Source organism: Aedes aegypti, chromosome 2 (assembly GCF_002204515.2).
Source record: "Aedes aegypti strain LVP_AGWG chromosome 2, AaegL5.0 Primary Assembly, whole genome shotgun sequence".
NCBI classification, from domain to species: domain Eukaryota; kingdom Metazoa; phylum Arthropoda; class Insecta; order Diptera; family Culicidae; genus Aedes; species Aedes aegypti.
This window is the reverse complement of record NC_035108.1, coordinates 38,618,008-38,641,091: the sequence shown is the minus strand read 5'-3', so window position 1 is coordinate 38,641,091 and position 23,084 is coordinate 38,618,008.

Here is a 23,084-nt window from a genome sequence, read left to right as displayed (position 1 = left end):
CAAAATAGTCTTAAAAATAAACAAATAAAAAATATTTTTTGGAAAATTTTATGCAGAAGCTCTTCTTGTATTTATAAACAAAAAGTTCAGTAAAAAATATATGTTTATTTTGGCAAAATTGTCTCATGTAAAAAAAAAATCTGATTAAATAATCCTGCTTTTTTGGCATACTATTAGCTATGTTTAAAAAATATAGCGGGGTCAAAAATCACAATTATGGCCACGAATTTGTTCTAGGTGCTCCTCTGTGCGATGATTCATATACAAATTTCTATAGATATTCTGTTCAATGCTTTAGGATAAATTTCTTTAGAAAATCTTGCGGAATACTATCGTGAGATATATTTTTTTATTATCTTAGCAAGTTAAAGATAATCTTATAGGAAATCTTCTAAAACTCCCTCAAGAGTCCAGGAGTTATTTAGGAGATTCTCGTTCATTAAGGGTGACTTCAAAACTTACACAGGTTTCATCAGATGTTACTCTAGGATTTCCTTTCATCAAGAATTTTTATCTTCAGAAAAATGTCCTTGGCGTTTCCCTGGAGACATTTCTGGATGAATTCCTAAAAAAATCAACGCTTACTTGAGAAAATCTCAAAGAATTACTGAAGGAATTTCTGTAGAACAAGATTTCTAAGAAGGAATTGAAATCTTATATGAAAAAAAAGACAATTTGAAAGAAAATCCTTGAAAATTTCTGAAGTAGTTATTGATTGAATTTTAGAAAAAGTTTTGACCGGAAACCTTAGAGGATGTCCCAGGGTAATTGATGGATAACATATTGTATCTCAAAGAATATTTAAAGAATTTAGGAAGTATTTGGAATTCAGATGATTTCTGAAATAATCTTTGCATAAATTCCATTTCTGTGGTTCTCATTGAAAAAATCCAGCATTAATTATTAAGGTATCCTAAACAAAATTCATGGAGAAATTCCCTAGGAAAATTCGTGGAGAAATAACTGGGGAAATAATCCCTAAATGAACTTCTTTAGACATTTCAGGAGTCATATCTTAACATTTGCACAAACAGGGTAGAAGCTCCGGCTTTGGCCATACGCCAGTTTTAGCCATAGTGGAATATACACAGCTTTAGAGAGCCAATCAGCATGAAACCTTTTGTGTTCAGTAGATCACATTCAAATGATAGTGCTACACTCATTTACTCATCCGAATTGATCATATAACTTTTTTTGACTGTTTTTTTCTGGCAAGAGGTGTCTAATTTCCTATTAAAGAGCAATCAATCGCTACCAGCTCTGTAAATACGAAGAGGGTTATAAGCAAAGGGTGTCAGTAACAAAAACTTAGTTACTATTTTGATTTTTTTTGGCAATTTTTCATTTTATACAGATTGTGTGGGAGTCAAAAAAAAACAGTCTACTAAGAATCACGTAATTTTTCTGTTGAGCGGAAAAATCAACTGAAAATTTCTCAAGAATGCTTTGAAACAATAGAATTTCATCAACTCAAAACCGACCAAAATGTCACTTACACTCCTTTGCGTTTGAGCCCCTTAAATATGGTTACTTTCAATTTCCAGTACAGGGTTAAAATTTTTTTCACAACATATTTGTCAACGTTTGTCCTAACCATGGTTTCGAACGTGGACGCGCCTCTGTATTCTAATATACATCAACTAGCAAGTTATTGTTTTTAATTTCAAAAATCATACTTCCTTGAATCATTTTTAAAAACTCGGCGATTTTCTACAATGCCTACTTTTAATTAGTGAGATTGATATGTACGTAGCTATAATCAGAACTGTTTGCCTCAATAGAGCAGCAAAAATCTCAAGGTCATGAACAACATTATAATCACACTGCAACTATGTAGCAGAATGAAGTCATATGAAAGCTACATTTCTATAATTGCTTGATTCGAACAATTAAATTCATACGCAACAAGCTCCGGAAAAAAAAAAACAACTGAACACATTCTTGTACCGTTCGCTCGATTTGCACCTGAATGCACACGAACCACATAATAATAATAAAATGCTCCTCCACTACATTTGTTGTTCTGTGCGAATGGACTCCCCTTCGAATGAACATCTATTTTATCACGTTCTCGATTTCTACCCGATAAAAATAAGAAAGTGCGACGCATTACGACACGAGAAGTGGCTAACCTTCTGCTGTAGTTTGCAAAGTACCCAAGTGCTCATGTGGTGAGATAATTAGCGCTGACATGAAACTACCTTCTTCACATTGTTGAACGTTTCAGAACTTTTTTTTTGCTTTGTAGCTGAGTCGAACACTCAGAAGACTTATGATGTACCCTCTCGAAATCGACGAGCTCCAAGCGAAGGAAGAGGCACTGGATTATGATAATGTGTTATCGCTTGAAGGGATAAAACGTCTTGTGTTGAGAGGGCCCGGTTGTAGAACACGTGTTTTCCTTCCTCGAATCGTTCCTGTGTCGGTCGGAAGAAGAACCTGACGCGTAAAGCCGGTAGCAGTGTGGCAAGCATGTCAAGCAGATGTTACGTCACTCCTTAACTAAAGGTATAGGAGGAACGACGACGACCAACGATGACGGTGGAGCAAAGGAGCATCTTGTTGGCATTCCATTCCTCAAAATTTGTGCGACCTGTTGATCGGACTCCAAGGCAAGAAGGAAATTTCTAGCTCTGACTTGATGTCGAGAATCATGATTCTGGATTTATGAGTATTAGGGTGGTGAAAATCTGTGCGTATTTGTATTTGAAAGCTGGATCCAAACCCAAAAGAGATCTAAACTTTTTTGTTTATCAAAATGACTGTCTGGATGGAGTATGCGGCAATCATCATTATTAGGCGTATAAGACATCAACTTTTTTCGTAATTTGAAACCAAAGTTTTTGAAGCTTTGGGTGTTTCTGTTGAATGGAGTATGCGGCAATTAATAAACTTTCATAGCTGCCTATTTGCTTTTTCAATGCACTGGGCTGCAAGTTAGTTTGACTTGCGAAACTTGAATCGCGATAAGTCAAAAACATTTGTCATTGGTGATTTTTCTGCCAAACATCTTATCTCCTTTGTAGCCAACTCGCTACTCAAGCTGTTACATTTCAAATATCCCATGACGCGAATCTCAATCCTATCAGCTCCAGGCTAGATAATACAGCAAAACGCTTGAGTAAAACTTTCATACGCAAAATAATTTAAACGCACTTCATCATGCATTTGAAATTCCAATTTCTAATAGACATTTTGCCACGATGAGAGGGGTCGTTCGATTCTTAAAATTTTACGATGAAAAGAAAGCTTGGCAACACCCTAACGATCGAAATTCTTCGCCCGTACACCGTAATGCTATAAGAAAACTGGACGGGATGAGAAGGAAATCTCGTCTCTCGTTCAGGATGTTGATTCGGAAAGCATCTTGCTTGCGCCATAGTATCTATCTGAATGGGCTGACATACCTCGCAGTAGAGATGGTAAGCCAAGTTTATGGATTTCTACAGGGAAGGAAACGACGTTATTCTCCTCTAAACGACCACTACGAGGACGATGATGATGGTGATGATGTGGAAGTTGTAGTAGCAACAGATGGTATTCACAAGAATCTGGCTAGACACTCGCCAGACTCCAAAGTGGAAGGCTAGCTTGACTGCCATCATCCTTACTCGGAATTGTAAGGACGAGGAGAAAGGTGTTATCTTTACAATTCTTGTTGTCGGTAGCAATCCTGGCACGTGGCAAACTGGACCAAAAGGAAAACGAGGGATAAATTCCAGTGCTGTACTGTTCGTACATAGCACTTGAAGTCATGTGCTAAGTGGAAATGCTTTCCTCGCCTTCTTTTGATTGGGATGTTGGATTTCTTCACTCTGTGGCCACTCCACTTTTGCCATCCCAAGGCAATGAGCAAGATTTCCTCTCGTATTATTTGTGTTAACATCAGAATTGAATCAGAATTCTGATTCAATGGATTGTTTAATCAATTTGTGGAGATATTCAATGGGAATCTTTTGCACTTATTTCTGCCTGGCTCCTAGCAATTTACATTTCTTCTATCGAGTGGCTGTAAGTGCGCAACAAGTGAATTGCGAAGCGTGAGAGTAAAATAGCGAAACGATATCAATTACACACACCTCACGCAACACCACCGATTTCCGCCGGTCAGGGAGCTTGTAATAAATGTCAAAAAAGCGGGCCTTATCCTCATCGTATATTCATAACGCGCATTTAAATATACTCATTATCATCGCCACACACCATCAATCGGATCGTTTGATGAGGCAAGGCCCCACCGTATTGCACACAGTTTGATAATGTAATGCGCCAATGTGAGGTGATGGGGAAGGGGGTGTTGTTGGAAAACATTGTTTTCAAGGCTAGATGATACCGCGAAACGCTAGGGTAAAACGTTTATACGTAAAACAATAAAAACGCACATCATCATTCATTTGAAATTTTAATCATATCAATTATAAAACAATTATACAAATTATCAGACCAAATGAAAACACTTGGAAGTGGAGCCCATGTGTGCTCAAATTGATTTCATTCGTTTCTTAGTAGATATTTTTTGCAGCAAGAGCATTTTTAATTTGGAATTTAAAGATATTTGCCTTCAAAACAATTACCACCAAATTAATTAAATTTCTCACGAATTAGGAACAAAGTTTTGAACTGTAGATTTTTTAAGGTTATCAAAATCAATGATTATCGGAATCGGCTGAAAAAATCGATAATATATATTTTTCATTTTCAAGAAGAGCTTATTCATCAATAGCGTCATGAATAGGAAGCCTTCTAAAATAATCAATTTATTTTATGGACCAACTGTCTTCCAGATATCATAGACAAATTTTGTTTAGAGAAACATATTTTGAATATGAAGGAAACTGAAATGCGGGGATATGAATATATCTTGCGCCTTCATAGAGTTGCTTAGTTAGTCCCCAAGTCATATTCAACATACAGTAGAGAAAAAAATGCGTTGTTGTCAAAACACTTCTCAATGCACAATGCAAATCATCAAGTAACACAGTTGCAATGAAACAAAATGTATTTGCTATGTTATATTTTCATAATATGTTATTTTGAGATTACTGATCGAAATATATGAAATTTAAAGAACTTTCTAACAGTCAAAATGATGAAATTCTTCCGGGTCAATATCATTTACTTTTTTGAGTTTAGAAAACTGACTTATAACAAGCCTTTGCTTAATTTCCTTATCAGCTTCTTCCCAATGAAAGCATCCCTAAGCATGTTTTAGGCAAACTCCGCCCACTCCACCATAACGCATTTGTATGACAATTTTCAATATTTTGAATGAGTCGTAACGTTTGAGCCGAGCATTTCCCACCCCACCGCCGCCTTATTTCAGATAAAATTTCAATATTATTCTATGATCATCCTTATTCTTGTTTACGACCGTATTTGCTATTCGTACGAACGAATCGATTCGGTCGGGTTCGGAAATTGTATTCTTGTTTTCATTCGAACTTGTTCGTATACGATTCGTATGCGAAAAAGTGTTACCACATAACCCTTTCGGGACGGACCATATTTGAGTGATTATTTCAAAATTTACCTTATAAACTCATCATGTCGTAGAACAAAACATTCTTTATTTTGGCTATTCTATCACTCCATGAACTTTTTAGGGTCAAATTCAGACCAGCACAATTGTGCTGGTCCGTCCCCAAGGCGGTCGATGTTCGGAAAAAATATTTTTGTTTTATTTTTTCAGAAAATTGTTCAAGTCAAGCCTTTTTAAAAAATTTTGGACCCATTATTTTTTTATTTCGTCATTAGGGTGCTCTTTCGTGAGATAGGGTGACCCAAAAATTCAGAAATAATTATGTTTTTTTTTTAAATGTAGATTGAAATTAAAAATAAATAATATACTCTAATTTATATGATTTTTTTATAAATGGAACGAAAACAATGTACGAGAGATAAAAATACTTCATACTCTCTCTAAGATCCAAAGCATCACGTGACGATGACGTTTATCGAGATTATTCAAGAACTAGTCTACGTCATATAAAAATGGGTAAACATACATGTGTGAATAACTTGAAAACTAATTGGCTCAATCAAATCGTCTTGGTTTTGCTATGTTTGTTTATATCCTCCTAAATTATTGGGATTTTTCCTCAAAAATAATTATGCAATAAAAATTAAAATTGAAAATAATAACAAACCTTCGAATTGTTTAGTGGAATACCTATAAATAAATGAAAACCGAATTGAGAACTATATCATTTTTTCCACTACAGTTTCTTTCCTTTGACAGTTACGCATAATTCGACCTCCACTATAAGGCCGTTGTCAGAGTCGTGTACTAGACTCGAAAATTAAATAATTTTTTTAGAGACTCCCTCCAACCTCTTTCACTCACTTTACCTAACATATACACTATCACTTTTGAAATCACATAGCCCTCCTTCAGATGATGCTTGAACGATGTTTTTGTTAAGGTTGGTAACATGGAACTAATTTATTTTAAATAACTGGAATCATTCATTTTATTCCTAGAGCTAAAATGGAAACGTCAAAATATTCAGTCTGCGTAAGCAGCTTCCCTAAAAATTCATTTAAATTTACGTCATATGTGCCCGACAGCTTGGACGATAATTAACAAGAATAGCGCATTTTTAAGTTTTTTTTTTAATAATTACCATAAAATTTCTTCTACTTCTTTCTGACGCTAAAGAAGCCTGCTTCTCAACTTCTCATGAGCACTTCCACAGATATTAACTAACAGCTATCTTTGTCAATCGACCAATGTTGCATGTGTATATCGTGTAACAGGTACGATCATACTCTACGCTCAGGGAAGTCGAAAGAATTCCCTTTTCGAAAAGATGCTCGACCGGCTGGACTCTAACCTACGACCCTCAGCATGATCTTGCTTAGTATCTGTGCGTTTACCGTTATGGCTATCTGGCTCCCAATATCAAATTTACTTCATTTAATTTTTTAAATCGAGTCTATTTGCTTAAAATGGAATTTAAGTGATTGTAAAACAGTAGAGACCCGATTTTGTAAGCCCCCCGATGAATTTTAGGCTGACAAAATGGGGAACCTGACAAAATCGGGACATATTTTTTTTCTATTTTTCAAATTTTAACGTGTTAATATTTGCTTATGAACTACGTTTACGACCTACATAGCCTTTGAAGGGGGGGGGGGGGGGGGGGGGTACATGGGCGTAGTCAGTTTTTTTTTTGTTTATCAGGGGGAGAAAAGCGGCCCTCACAATTTTATTCTCAAATTTCGCGGCAAAGGATCCCTTTGATCGGCAATTTTTCTCTGGCCTGTAAGACAACCGGCATCAATCTGAATCTTAGTTCTACCTAACAGTTGAATTATCTAAGAAATTTTCTTAGGACACCGAAATTCCTAAGAAAAATCAAACGAAAATTTCTTTTAAAATGGCATTAGTAATTGCTTCGAAGCTCTGCTTGCAGTTCCTTTAATTATAATTCATAGAATATTACAACTGGAGATTTCTATGTAAATTTTAAAATATTTTTAAATTCATCCAGAACTGTTTTTAAGATTTTTATAGAATTGTTTTAAAAGTTTCGCAGGAATTTCATCAAGAATTTGACCTTGAATTGTTGTAAAAAATTGTTTCCAGTATGAAAATTAAAAAATAATATTTTTAGAAACTTTCTTTAGTTTGCGATTTTTTGTGTTCTTAGAGGTATTCATAAATGACATTCGATAAAGTCGTGAATAAATATCTGAAATTATTTTTTTACCTATGGGATGATTAAAGGCTTGAAAAAGATCTTCGTGAAATTTCTGGTCGAATTATTGAAAAATCTCGTGAGATGATTCTAGTAAGAATCCTACATAATTTTAGCAATTTTGCAAAAAAAAAAAAAAAAATAGAAGTGAAATTAGAGGAATTTCTGAAGGAATCTCTAAGACAGTTTTAAGAGGAGTTTTTGAAACTATTGATGAGTCCTAGGCCAAACTACATTAAGAATACTATGAGCAAATTTCATCAAAATGTAGTTTTGAAGGGATACTTTCAAGAGCTTATAGAGTTATTCAAGGCAGAAAACCAATAAAACATTAGGAGCAAATTTTAAAGAAAATCTTAGAGATATTAGGGTAGATGTACCAATAGTGGAGGTATTAAGCACGATTGAACTTCATTTAATCGCCTAAATTCAAGAAGCGCAATTAATGTACATATTAATGTTGTAACGGGAAGGAACGACCATTTACTAAATGAGAAAAATAATTTCATCGCAGTAATCCACGGCATGTCAGTGAAAAATAATACCTCCACTATTGGTACACTGTTCCTTTAGTTGCGGTATATTTTTAATTTGTGTTCCTATAGTTGCGGTATCCGTTGTTTTCTTATGGGAACCTCCACTATAGGAACACTTTACCGCAACTATTGGTACAAGTGGGACAAGTTTTAGCAATTTTAGTGTAATTTCATCAGTTTTAAAGCAATTTGAACGCTCTTTTCAACTATTCCGTGTATCAACAAGCCAATGCGTCGATTGGCAGTGTCGGTTCTGTAGCTAATGCAATGAAATCAGTGAAAACGGCAGTACCGCAACTATAGGAACACCCACAACTAAGGGAACACTTACCCTACTTTGAAAAAAAAATCAATGTGAAAAATCACATCGAGATAGGGAGATATCGAGATGTAGAAAATCGAGATGTGGAGAATCGACTGTATAATTTATTTTTACTAAGCTATAATGTGAAAATTTTGATAAACTTATATGTACATTGAACATTAAATCGATTCTGCGTTTTTTTAAATAAGGTACACCGGGGCAAGTTGAAACGGGTGGGGCAAGATGAAATGCGATGTTTTGAAAATGATGCCAATAAATTGTAGCCGAATTTTCTTCCCGAAAAGTTTATTTTATCTTTTAACTTATCGCTTCTGTAATTGAATTTATGATCACTATTAAATTTCACTATGATACCTTGCCATTTCATCTTACCCCAGCCGTTTCAACTTGCCCCGGTGTACCTTATATACAAATCTTAATTTTCTGGGGACGGACCTGGTGTAGTGGTTAGAACATTCGCCTCTCACGCCGAGGACCTGGGATCGAATCCCATCCCCGACATAGTCACTTATGACGTAAAAAGTTATAGTGACGACTTCCTTCGGAAGGGAAGTAAAGCATTTGGTTCCGAGATGAACTAGCCCAGGGCTAAAAATCTTGTTAATAAAGTCAAATCAATCAATCAATCTTAATTTTCTGGCTGACGAGCATAGTCGTTTCCATTAAGATTGACAACTTAAACGAGTAACTATGAAAATCTTTAATTTAAACTTGTGTCTCATCTGACAGTTTATTCATAGAAATGGATTCTGTGTTGTTAGCTATTCCGGCGGAACAAAGTTTCATGAAAACACAGCGAGCCAATTTACGCAAACGTTCTGATGTCCTGAAATCTCTGATTCAGAGCAAAAGGTTCTAGAGGCATGCGAAAATTACCGAAAAGTTTTCTAATTCAGTGCGTTCTCGAACACGGATTTTTTTTGTAAATTCAACGATTTTTATTAAGGATGTCCCCTTTTCTACCTGTATGGTTTACTTTTTTAAATTTTCTCAAAAAATACCATTACATATTTCCCTTCTTTTTATTTTAGATGGATAAAAAGTAGAAATACCCCCTTGTCCATGAATAGCATCACCGACCAAAAGTGACTCCCAGATCTTTTCCTCCCTCACTAATAAACACTCTTCCCGTGGTGATTGTGGAGATGCAGAGGTATTCTCGGTCTCTAGAAGCAACAATCCTTACACCCTAACATTCCTTCCCCATCACTACTGACTGTAAATACTTGGACGGCGCCGTTATTGATCAATAATATTAGATCTGCTAAAACTGCACTTCGGGAGAAAGCGGAAACTCCCATCCCTTATTCATTTGGATCCTAGTACAATTCTCACCAGTTCCGATCAATCACGGAGTAGCAACCATTGACATGTACAGTCAGTCTATGCTACGTTATGCTATGCTATGATATGCTAGATGGATAAAAAGTAGACATAGTATGAATTCTCTTTGAAACTATGAATAAATCTCACAATATTATTGACTGTTTTCAAATAGATTTGCAGCAAAAGTTCAGAAGCAACCCTTCGATGTTTCATGAGGATTTTGATTTTACTCCTTCTAACTGTAATAATTGCTACAAGAAACTTCTTTAACCATTAGAAAAACAAATAGAGCAATCCTATACGGCATTGCTGAATTAATCAATGAATGGTTTCTTAAAATATCTATGGACAACTCTGTATACGTTTTGGAACAAAGTGTGATAAGCATTCCTGAAAGTAATTCTTAGAAGTTTATCGAACATCCGTAAAGAATTATCAGAAGAATATTGGCGAATCTTTGGATGAGTCTAGTACACGACACTGAAGACAGCCTTATAGTTGAGGTCGAAATACGCGTATCTGTCAAAGGATACAAACTCTAGTGGAATTAAATGGTATAGTACTAAATTCGGTTTTTGCATCTACTTATAGGTATTCTACTAAACAGCTCGAAGATTTATCATCTTAGATGTCTTTTCGTCTTATTTGCATCGTAGTTTATCAATAATTTCCAGCTGTGAATGGTTTTGCAATCATATTCTCAAAAACAAGTTATTTCAATTAGAGTGACCCAATGTCACCCCCTCTATGGGGTGAGATTGGGTCATTTTTAATTCATTTGTAGTGCCGTAGTGAATAAATATTTTTCTTCAATTTTTTGGACAGTTGTTTATGTATCATCATTGTACATACACACCAAATTTGAAGTTTATTGGAGTTAAATAGCGATAGTTATTCAATAAACAGTTCGTACATATCCTTTTTTGACCCATTCTCACCCCCAACGACGGTACTTTAGAATTTTCTTACAAAATATCTAACAGATTTGATTTTTTTCATTTCCCTGGAGACATTTCTAGATAAAATCCTGAACAAAAAACTTTCAAAACTTACCCGAAGAAGTCTCAAAGAATTACTGGATAAATTTCTCTAGGAATCTCTTAAGCAATTGCTGAAGGTATTATTAGAGAGAATCCCTAGTTGAAATCTTACATAAATCCTGAAAGACAATTTTGAAGGAAATCCCTAAAAAATTCTGGAGAATGGATGAATCACTGTATACAATCTAGGAGGTTTTTTAAGGAGTTTAGATAACTTCCGAAATAATCTTTGGAGAAATTTCATTTCTGTGGGTCTACTTGGGGAAATCCAGGATGAATTATTGAGGTATTCTAAACAAAACTCTTGGAGAAATTCCATAGGAATATTCCACCGACCAAAATGTCACTTTCCCCCCTTTTGCGTTTGAAAAATATAGTTACTTTCAATTCAGTCCAGGGTTGAAATCTTTCTTAGATTCACTGTGAACAAAATATTTGACAACATTTTCCTACCCATGGTTTCATTATTATTATAATTATTTATTAACAACACTTTACCCTCGTCAGGGCATTCGTGTCGGGCTAGTCGTTACTTTACAATACCTAAATTTCACTGTGTATTTCAATTTCCCTAATAAATTTCAGGATTTTGGTTTCCTTTTCCGTGCTGTGTTGTAGAATATCTGCAACTGATCCGCTGATACCGCAAGTCATTCGTCTTTGGTGGTACCCTCTGCACTCGACTAGTATATGATGCACTGTTATTTGTACACCACACCAGGTGCACAATGGAGGAGAATTGCGGTTGAGTATATGCGAGTGTGTTAGCCTGGTGTGTCCTATCCTCAACCTTGTTAGTATCCGATGGTCCGCGGCATTTGACCTGTCTGAGCATTTCCTGGGGAGTTGCTTGATTTGCCTCAGATGTCCTTGGCTTCGGAACCATTCTGTTTCCCAAGTTGACCATATCTCCTTTTTGATAGAGCGCGCAACATCTTGCGCTGGTATAGGGATATCGAGTTGAGTTTGATGTCTGCCGTCTTTAGCAAGCTTGTCAGCTTGTTCGTTGCCGGCGATACCGGCGTGACCTGGTACCCAACTGAAGACTATGTTCCGTTCTCGGGCAGTTTGTTCGACAGTTTGGATCCATGGATGTCTGCATCGACCGCCAGTTAAAGCATCGAGACAGCTTGCAGAGTCAGTAAATACGATGACCTTTTGTTGATCGCCTACTTCCAAAACAGCTTTTTTTAGGGCAAACGCTTCTGCGGAGAATACACTGCAGATGTTTGGCAGTCGAAAGCTGTAGTTGATGGCAGGCGTAATCACCCCAGCGCCAGAGAAGTCGGTTTCCTTTGAGCCATCAGTAAAAAAATGTTCGTAGGATTGATATTTCTCACTGATGAGTTGTTTGAAGGTCGGAATAACGATGTTCTTGTTAGCGCCTGCTTTGAGTGTGTTCCTGAGTTGGTTGTCGACATGCAGTGGTGCTATGTACCACTCCCGTTCAGTGGTTCTTACGATGCTGTTGATTTTTGGGAGCGACAGTCCTGTTGTTTCCTGAAGGAGTTGTTTTACTCGGTTAGCTGTCGGAAAATCTTCTGATTTAGGGTTCTTTTCAATTAATCGTAGCGCTAATTGGGATAGGCGCAAGATTAGAGCTAAACGGAAAGGAAGACACCCCGCCTCGGCTAATATCGATAGCGTTGGGCTCGTAACAAATGCTCCGGAGGCTTGATGAACAACCTCGTTGTAGGTTGGACCTAGTATTCGTTCCATGTTCTCGAGGCTGATACTTGTTAGACCTACCCCGAAGAATAGTTTTGAGATGACTAAGGCTGATCCTGCTTTAAGAAGGGTTTCTCGGCTGCTTCTATTCAGTCTGCGATCTAAAATCCTTAGAATTCGGATCCTATTCGCACAATTTCTTTTGACGTCTGTAAAGTGCTGGATAAAGTTGAGTTTGGAGTCTACTATCACACCCAAAATTTTCATCTTCCGCACGCAAGGGATTGGGGTGTTATTAATTTTAATGGTTCTGCCTCGTTTACGATGGCCTACTTGGCAAACGTGAAGTAACTTAGATTTAGCAGGTGCTATGGAAAATCCAACGCTGGAGGCCCAGTCGGTAGCAGAAGAGACAGCTTGCCGAAGAATTTGGCGGACTGTTCCGCGGTTTTTACCCTTCACAATAAGGATGACGTCGTCAGCATAGAGAAGAATGTTGGCACCGGTGGGAATCTGGTTGAAAATTGGTTGCATGGCTACCAAGAAAAGCGTCACTGAGAGTATAGATGCTTGGGGGACGCCATTTTCTGCTTTTCTAAGTGTCGAAGAGAATCCATTAACCGTTACAGAGAAGTATCTGTCAGAAAGAAAGCTTGACAGAATATTGAACATACGGCCAGAAATCTTCCACTTCGCTATGGTCCGAAGAATGGCGGGTCTCCAAGTTGTATCGTATGCTTTTGCGATGTCCAGGGATACTATTTCCACATGATCATCATCGTCCAGTTGTAGGAAGGATTCCAGGTTGGCTAGGTGTGTGTCGACACCTTTACCCGGTCTGAACGCGTGCTGGCGTGCATCTAATTTTCCTGTGCTCTCCAACTCCGTAATTAGACGGCGGTTCACCATTCTTTCAAACAGTTTGCCTAGACAACTCAGGAGTGTAATTGGTCTATAGCCGTCTGCCTTACTTCGGTCGGCTTCGGGTTTCGGTATTGGTATCACTGTACCAAGCTTCCATTGCTGTGGGAAATTTCCGTCATTCCAGATTCGGTTAAGAAGTTCCAGTAGGGCAATTTTAACGCTGATTGGAAGTCGTTGCAACATAATGTAGCTTATATTGTCGGGTCCTGTTGAAGAGCCTCCTTTGCGTTGGAGGGCCCATGTGAGTTCTTCCAGGGAGAAATCCACATTGTACCGTTTGTACAGATTTGGGCGTTGAGTTTTTCCTGAGATGTGGATGCCTTTCTTATGCTGTTTCCGGAATTTTTCAGGGTAGTTCGTATCGGAGGATCTTTTTTCGTATTCATCTGCCAGTGCTTCTGCTACCAGTTGTCCGTTATTAGTAATACCGGTCGTGAGATTCAGCGTTACAGTGCTGCTTCTCCTTTTCCCTTGCAGTCTGTTTATTTTGTCCCATACTTGACTGGATGGGCAGCTTGGGTTGATGCTTTCAACGAACTCTTCCCAGGATTTCTGCTTCGCTTCGTGTATTTGTTTCCGACACGCTAAGCGCGCTTCTTGGAACTGTTTCAAAGCTTCTGCTTTCCGAGGGTCGTCAGTATCTAAACGTCGGAGAGCACGTAATCGTTTTCGTCTAAGTTTTACAGCCGCTTTTACATCTTCGTTCCACCATATAACCGATTTTGGCCCATTTTTACCTGATGTTCTTGGGATGCATGCTTACGCTGCTGAAATAATTTTGTCCGAAAATTCTTCTACCGTTAGTGGTAGGCCCGGGCGCAGATTTCTGCTCGTAAGTTCTTCGTAGAGTGCCCAGTTGGCTGCTTCGTATTTCCACTTGATTCGATTTCGCTGTTCATCTGATGTGTTTGGAATGTTAATAAGTATAGGGAGGTGGTCGCTGTCAGAACTATCTGGTAGAGAGGTCCATGTGAACTTAGGAGCAATTGATGTTGAGCAAAGCGATACGTCGAGGGCCTGAGAATTTCCAGTAGATGGGTTAATTCGAGTGTGAGAGTCGTCGTTCAGCATGAGCATATTGTGTTCAACAGCCAGTTCCAATATCTGTTCACCCCTTTTCTTCGCTTCGGATGCAGGTGCAGTTATTTTACTACCCCAAGCTGCATGGTGACCGTTAAGGTCTCCCAGTATAAGTGCAGGCTTCGGGATTTCTTGCAAAAGTTCACTGAAGAGTTTTCAAGCTTCCTTATCTCTAGGTGGCAGATAGACTGAAACGACTGTGGTATTAACTGGCACGAATAGTTGAACTGCGATTGCTTGAATTTTAGTTTTCAACGGAATTTGTTTGAAAGGCATCCCACTTTTGATAGCTAGTCCAGCACCTTGTCGGCCGTGGGTTGAGCATTGGCTGAGGAGCAATTCTCGCTGAAACCAGGCCGCCATCGGCACCCATCGTTAGAATTCCAATTTTATGTCACTGATCGCAAGCTTTCGATAAAACTTAAGGGTGGTCCTTTTTGTTTTCTCAAATTGGTGGACCCCTCGTACGCCAGCTAGCTAAACAGTTTGCAAAAAAGCCCATTTTTTGATAAATCTTGGGTATTTCTTCACGTGATATGTCTCATATTTCCCTTGGAACACATACCAAACCTCATGGCATCGTATAGAGAAAGGATATAGCTTTCATTTGAAGTTAAAAAAAATCCGGCGGCCATTTTGAATTTGGCCGCCATCTTGAATTTTGTTAGAAAAATCGTTTTTTCACCATTAGCGCACCGCTCGTTTTGAATTCTGAGATCACCATCAGAAAGCTGAGGAAAAATTGCGTAAGATAGGCTACAGAAACTAGGTGTGCAATGGTATTTACCCTATGAAATGAACGATTTTCTAAAACATGTTCCACGATTTTGACGTATATGGCGAGTGCAATCAATGCAAACATCATTTTTTGTACAACAAAGATACAAGTTTTCAATAGTTGGTGTATTTTTCGAGTCAGATGTAGAATAGGAGTATTATTTAGAGTGATAAAATCTGGCGGCCATCTTGGATTTTGACGCCATCTTGATTTTGACTAGTAGAATGAATTTTTCACCTTGATAGCGCTCAACATGTCGAATTTAGAGGTTACCAATAAAAACAAGGTTACGTATACTCTTCTTCTTCTTATTCTTCATTTTCCTGACGTTACGTCCCTAGTGGAACCGAGCCTGATACTCAGCTTTATTAGTTATAAATACAGGTTATGATATAGGAATTTTCTTTTATAATACGATTTTTAATAACAGAATATTTCTTCGACATATCTTTGAATTCAGTTATTATGAATAAATAAATTTAATGAATAAAAACCGTCCAAAAACATTGATTGAAATAAATAATTTTTTTTTTTACCATATGCTTTTTTTGTCATCGAATGAAGTTTATAAATTGTGTGTTGGGACATTAGTAAGTTTTGTGGTAATATCTGTAGTTTTAACGTAAAACATTTCCAAAAGTGCATTAATTTAGAATGGAAATCTTAAATTTTTAAGCAAAAAAAATCCTTGATTTTCTGAATCATAAAGTATTGTTTTTACTAACACCCAACATGCATGTGAAAAATAGCGAAATTGAAAGGTGAGAAGCAGGCTTTGTTCTAATGTGGACGTAATGCCGAAACTCAGGTGAATCATTTTGAGTTTGGAAAATCTGGTGGCCATCTTGAATTTCGACGCCATCTTAGTTTTTAGCAGTAGAATGATTTTTTACCATCTCAGCGCTCTTCATGTTTAATTAATTAAAGATCTCCGTTAAAAAACAAACAGATTCTTTATTTCTTATCTTATTTTAGCTGTTCAACAGATTGTTCATTTCTATCAATGGTTTTAGACCAAATAAATGAAAGAATTAATGCTATTTTTCAACTCGCAGATATGCAGAACAATCATTCAGGTGGCAAATAAGCGTTAAAAAATTCTACTTGTTAATTTATTTTTGAAGCTTAGGGGCTGGCTCTATTTTAGTAGGGACGTAACGTCAGGAAAAAGAAGAACAAGAAGAATAGTAAGTGTAACGGTGGCATTAAAATTCAACATGTTGAGTGTTATCAAGGTGAAAACTCATTCTACTACTTAAAACCAAGATGGCGTCAAAATCCAAGATGGCCGCCAGATTTTTTCACTCAAAATAATACTCCTATTCTTCATCTGACTCGAAAAATACACCAACTATTGAAAACTTGTATCTTTGTTGTACCAAAAATGATGTTTGCATTGATTGCACTCGCCATATACGTCAAAATCGTGGAACATGTTTTTCGAAAATCGTTCATTTCATAGGGTAAATACCATTGCACACCTAGTTTCTGTAGCCTATCTTACGCAATTTTTCCTCAGCTTTCTGATGGTGATCTCAGAATTCAAAACGAGCGGTGCGCTAATGGTGAAAAAACGATTTTTCTAACAAAATTCAAGATGGCGGCCAAATTCAAAATGGCCGCCGGATTTTTTTTAACTTCAAATGAAAGCTATATCCTTTCTCTATACGATGCCATTAAGTTTGGTATGTGTTCCAAGGGAAATATGAGACATATCACGTGAAGAAATACCCAAGATTTATCAAAAAATGGGCTTTTTTGCAAACTGTTTAGCTAGCTGGCGTACGAGGGGTCCACCAATTTGAGAAAACAAAAAGGACCACCCTTAAGTTTTATCGAAAGCTAGCGATCAGAGACATAAAATTGGAATTCTAACGATGGGTGCCGATGGCGGCCTGGTTTCAGCGAGAATTGCTCTGAGAAGCAGATGATAGTTTGTCCCGAGGAGTCCATCGCACGACTTGCGGTAGTCTAAGTTGGTCTCTTGGAGGCAAACTACTACCGGTTGATATTTCGTGATCAGCATCTGGAGTTCATTGTAGTGCGATCGGAGTCCATATATATTCCACTGAATTGCGAGTGTCTGTGAGCGAGTTGGTGAATTCACGGATGAGCATGTTGAGCTGCCAGATGATGCAGTTGATCGTCGAGGGCGTCCACCTGAGGGACGTGGTGTTGTTCGGGTATTTGGGCGACAATCTGTTAAGGTAGAGGTGGATAATAATGGGATACTTGCCGATGGTAAGGTGGTGCACACGCCGACTGCCGCCAGAGGCTCTTCGGATAAATCCGGGACATCTCTGGTCAGGGTCGACGTGTGAGGCCTCGCGCTTGGCGATTCGTATGCTGTTTCGCTGGTCGATGGTACACATGTCATTTTCCTGTAGTTGTCGTATGCTTCAGAGTTGAATAGTGCTGATAAAGGTAGGGCGGCCGAGCTAGGAGTTTGGTGGTCAACAGGTTGGAGGAAGACGTCCCGGATTCCCTTACTCGCTGAGCTCGCTTCCTCTTCTGGAAGTGAAGGGGGTACTACACATTCCCCGCCTTCAAACCGCATACTTATGACGTTGATGTTCTCAGGCATGTTGTCAAATCGAAATCCAAATTCGATGTCCTTGTGAGTGTGGCTGGGGTCGTATATGTCATTAGTTGATAGGGATTGTTCTTCCAGTGCCGTGTCAGGGTGCGTTGCAGGGTCAGTAGCCAGGTCTAGAGAAAGTTCTTCGGGGGTGGTTTCAGCCATCGTTTTTCGATGCTGATCGGACATGGTATGTTTCGATGTTTGTTGATAGCCGCTTTCCCCGACTGTTGTTGGTGTCGGTTGGTGATATTTCGAATTGTCGTTTTCCGCTTCGACTCCGAGTACGAATGATATTATCAGGATCGTTGTCACGATTGTCTTTTCTAGTTAGGGGTGGGATGAAGACTGTGTCCTTTCTTGATTCGCGTGTGGTTTTTTTTCGACGGTCCAGCTTCCGTAGAGCGTATGGAGGCTGGGTGTTGTGTTTGGGTATCCTGAGAGAATGAAGGTGATTTGCCAGAGTGTGGTTCAATAGACGATTTCAGCGAGGCGAGTTCTTTTGTTAGATCAGCGACTTGCTTCAAAAGTTTTGCTATCGTTTGGTCTTTAGCAACAATCTCCTGCTTCAGTTGGTCTTGGATTACACGTGCAATAGTTTCACGCTTGTTTTCCATGGTATAACGACGCCTTGCTTCAGAGTATGAAATACACTGGTCAACTTTCATATGGACAATTTTGTCCTCCTCCTTGTATTTGGGGCAGTCTCGTGATGTAACGGTATGGTCGTTTTTGCAGTGCATACAGTATGGTGAGTTGTTGCATTGCTCACCGTCGGGTACATGGATCAGTTGAGAACATCGCATACATACTCCAGGTTGTTGGCAAAACTTTCTTGAGTGGCCATACATACCGCAATTGTGACAGAGCAGCGGCGATGGATAGTATGTCCGTACCGGAATCCGCAACAAACCGAAGTACACGTGATCCGGTAAAACCGTGCCGTGAAAGGTAAGCACCAGAAGAGGTGTGTTTACTAGATCACCATTAACTCGCTTCTTAATACGCCGAACTGCTTGGACACCTTGGGAACTCAGATGTTCGCAAATCAGTTTTTCGTCCGTGTTTATGGAATCTGGTTCGTATACGGTCCCCTGCACTGTGTTGAGTGTTGGATGAAGGGATATTTCTATTTTTGTGCCATCGGAAAGCTCCGTCAGCGATGTCAGCTTGTCAACGATACTACGGAGGTTGGTGCGGAGAAGATAACGAGTCCCACGACCTTCGCGAGAGGCAGTTACTTTCCTCGATTCTTTTACGCCAATTATTAATTGCACTGATGACCCGATAACGAATGGCTCCGGTAGACGAGCCTCGATTTTGCCTGCACTGGTTTCATTGTCGTCTGTTTTGCGCCGTAGCACTAAAACTACCGTTTGGCCCATTTCATCACTATTCCGCATCCAGTTTGGGGTTCTACACTCGCTATTACATCCTGGTGGATTAAGGAGTGTATCGAAAAGAAGTCGCAAACTTTCAAAACAGTCTCAAAAATAATGGGTTGAACCTACAAACAATGTTTTGATCAGAAATGCTTTACAATGTTTTTAAAAATGATGATACGGTGATATTATTTCAAGAAATTGACATTTTGCATGATAATTTTGCAAATTACTAACAGATGTCGATGAAAATCTTGCACACCTCTGAAAAAATTGATATGTTAATAAATGTGTTAAATTTTAAGAAAAAAATATTTTTGTTTATGCTAATATATTCTGTGCCACAACTCTCATGACATAGTGCAAACAATATTTTGAAAAATTCATTAACAAACATTTAAGAGCAAATACAAAAATCGAAAAAAGTCGATTTTTAAGGACCTCGTTTTTTGTTTTTTTCTTTATGCACGTTAATGCTAATATCGAACGATTGTGATGAACAAAAAATTGTTTTTTGATTGGAAAAGTTTCTTTGCATATTTATGAAGTAACGTAAGCAAAAAATGTTACTCTATATAATTACCGCTGTATATGACAGAGCTTCAAAAGTTGATTAAACAAAAGTGACTTTCTAAAACCGACCTTGTTCCAATTATTGAGCTTTTTAGAGCAATAATTTATTTTTTTGAATTTCTTTTTACGTGCTGTGTGAAGTAAACATATTTTCCGATAGAATAAGCTTTTTATCCTATTTTGTTTGATACACATTTTGTTCAATACAAATCATCGAATCTTCAGAAGACACTTCAAAAATGTAATTTTGTGCAAGATTTTATTGTCTATGCTTTATAAACCTTGTTGTATTTATATTAAGACTGCATATTATTCAATATATTTTTAACTGCTTCAATTTTTGATGACATGATGAAGATTTGCGTGAAAAAAGCTTTCAAAAAGATGAACTATGCTCTGAGATATACCGTTTTAAATGTTTGCGACTACTTTTCGATACACTCCTTATCTGGTGGCCCCTTTGGTGGGTCAGGGTGTTTACCGGTCATTTGACCGGGTCGTAAAAACAAGTTTTCGGATCCACTTTATTGTTCGTTCAAACGAGGTTGAACAATTTTGTGCCTACGTTTGGTCACAGATATACTTCGGGACACTCTCGTCTGTTTGCACTATCTGCACAACGTGTGTTTAAGTGGTGTTGTTTATTACAGCACTACCATGTGCGACGAGCACAATTTAATCGTTCAATTTCGCTGTTGTGCACCACTAATTCCCAAAAAACTTCACTTTGTCCGTTGATGTCTTCACGTAAACTATAGCTTGATCGCAGATCAGGCTATTAAAACCCGTATTTCGCGGTTAAATTGTCACTTTTAGGCAGAGTAAATCGCGCTTGTTGGTGAATACCGTAACCCGATCACTCGAAGATGGCATGGTTTCAATCTATACAAAAACGATACAAAAATCTCCTGAAATGGGAGAAAAACACTCAAAAGTTACGCAGAGGACCTAGGATTCAATCCCATCCTCGAGATAGCCACATGTGACTTTGAAAGTTATGGTGACGACTTTCTTTTGAAGGGAAGCAAAGCCGTTGGTCTCGAGAAAAACTATTTACTTCAAGTTTCAAATATTGGTTAAATCTAGTAATCATTATTTTCCATGTTAGTTATTTCAGTCCTTCACCAGCATGATTCAAGCTAATGAAAAGCACCAGAGCCAACGCCTTTTTCTCCCAATCGCGGGCATCTCCTTACCCAAAAAAACAAGCTAACATTCAAATGCATACATCTACATAGGGCTGCAGCGAATGCCGATGCATCAAGAGCTTGACGACGACGACGACGTTTGTTAGGGATCTGACCGAGAGGTGCTTGGGGTAAACCAGAAGAAAAATGAGTGTTTGACGACTATCCTGCTGGCTCCCGGTCCAAACGCTGGGGCTGCTTGCAAGAGGGGGCCCATGGTTTGGCTGCGTTCACGCATATCCGTTTCCTTTTCATCGTCGTCATCGTCGTCCACACGCTCACTCGCTCACTCACTCACGCATTCATTCTCCATCTCAACTGTTCGACGAACCAACGAAAACACACAGAGAAATGCATTTCGTTCGCAGTCGGTTGCCTCGCGCACTTTCCTTTCCCGGTTCCTCGAAACTGGGACTGCAGCCGTGTGGATTCCCTGATGGAAAGTATTATAAAACTATAACAGGTTTTACTGTAACAATACCTTATTTTCTAATTGATTCACTATGGAGCAAAATGTACCATTAAGCTAATTGTAAATGGCCTTCCTTTAATTTTTAGAGTCCGCGGCTACAAAGCAAAGCCATACTGAAGGTGTCTGGGTACGGTTCCCGGTCGGTGCAAGATCTTGTCGAAATGTAAATTTCCTTGATTTTCCTGGGCTGTTCTATTCCGTTTGGCCGAATGTCAAAAGGGTCGTTAGGCCGAAAGGGTTATTAGGCCGAAAATGACCGATAGTTCTAATGAGGTCAAATTGGTAACTAACAAGGGTGGGCCATGATAATTTGCATTACCTAGAAGCTCATAATATCTGCTGTGAAATATAACTAGAAAGAACAGACTTTGAATAAAAGAAGGAAAAAACACTGATGAATGTGTTAGCTATTTGAAATTGTAGCAAACGTTTAAATGTTATTTCGGCCTAACGACCCTTTCGGCCTAACGACCCTTTCGGCCTAACGATCCATTCGGCCTAACGACCCTTTCGGCCTAACGACTCATTCGGCCTAACGACCTGCACCCCAGTTATAGAACCCTAAAATTCTAAAAACGGAGAGACGTATATTGTTTTTGTTAACTTTTCCAGTTTTTGATAGTTCTTGACCGTCCTAGAGTTGTCGAAATAGCTCCTTAGCCTGAGAATTAAGGATGGTGCTATGATTTGCATAGTCTTCTTCTTCTTCTTCTTTTTCTTCTTGGCATTAAAGGAAAGCGTCCTGGAACGGCTGCTTGCTTGCTTGCTTGCGATGCATGCATGTAGATTTCCGTGGTAGGCCTTTCGGTTGGGGTGCTTTTCTCGCTACTGCAGTCCGACCGCTGCTTCTTCGTCGATGCCCGCTGCCGTCGAGCGTTGCTTGTTTGAGGAATGCAACTGAGCCTGTGTACTTCAACTGTTCATTTTCACCCGAAAAACTTTCCGTTTTTGGCGGAGTGTGGGTCATGTGTATGCATGGGCGTAGTCAGGGAGGCAGGGGTTTTAAATACCCCCCTCCCCCCAGATTTTGTATCCTGGATTGATTCTGATGAGGTTCTGAAAGATTGTGATGAGAATCATGTAAGGATTTTGATTAAAATCTCTAAGAGTTTCTGATGAGAATCCTGGACGGAATTATGTTACCAATCCTGCAAGTTTTCTGATGAGAATTCTTAAACATTCTGAAAAAAATCCCGTAAGGATTTTGATGTAATTAGTCTGTTGAGAATCCTGGAAGGATTTATTCGACATTCCGGAAGGATTTGATCGGAATCCTGGAAGGATTCTTATGAGAATTTTGGATGGGTTTCAATGAGAATACTGAAAGATTTATGAAAAGAATCATGAAGGCTCTTTCTCTCTGATGGAAATCCTGGTAACACCCATGTGTGCATGTATTTCCTCTGGTTCTCCAGGCGACCGAAAGGCACGAGAAAGGAACACGGGGCAACGCGGATGCTGTGAAATTAAACAAGCGAAACTATTCTCCGATAACATGCATCTGTCTTTTGCAAT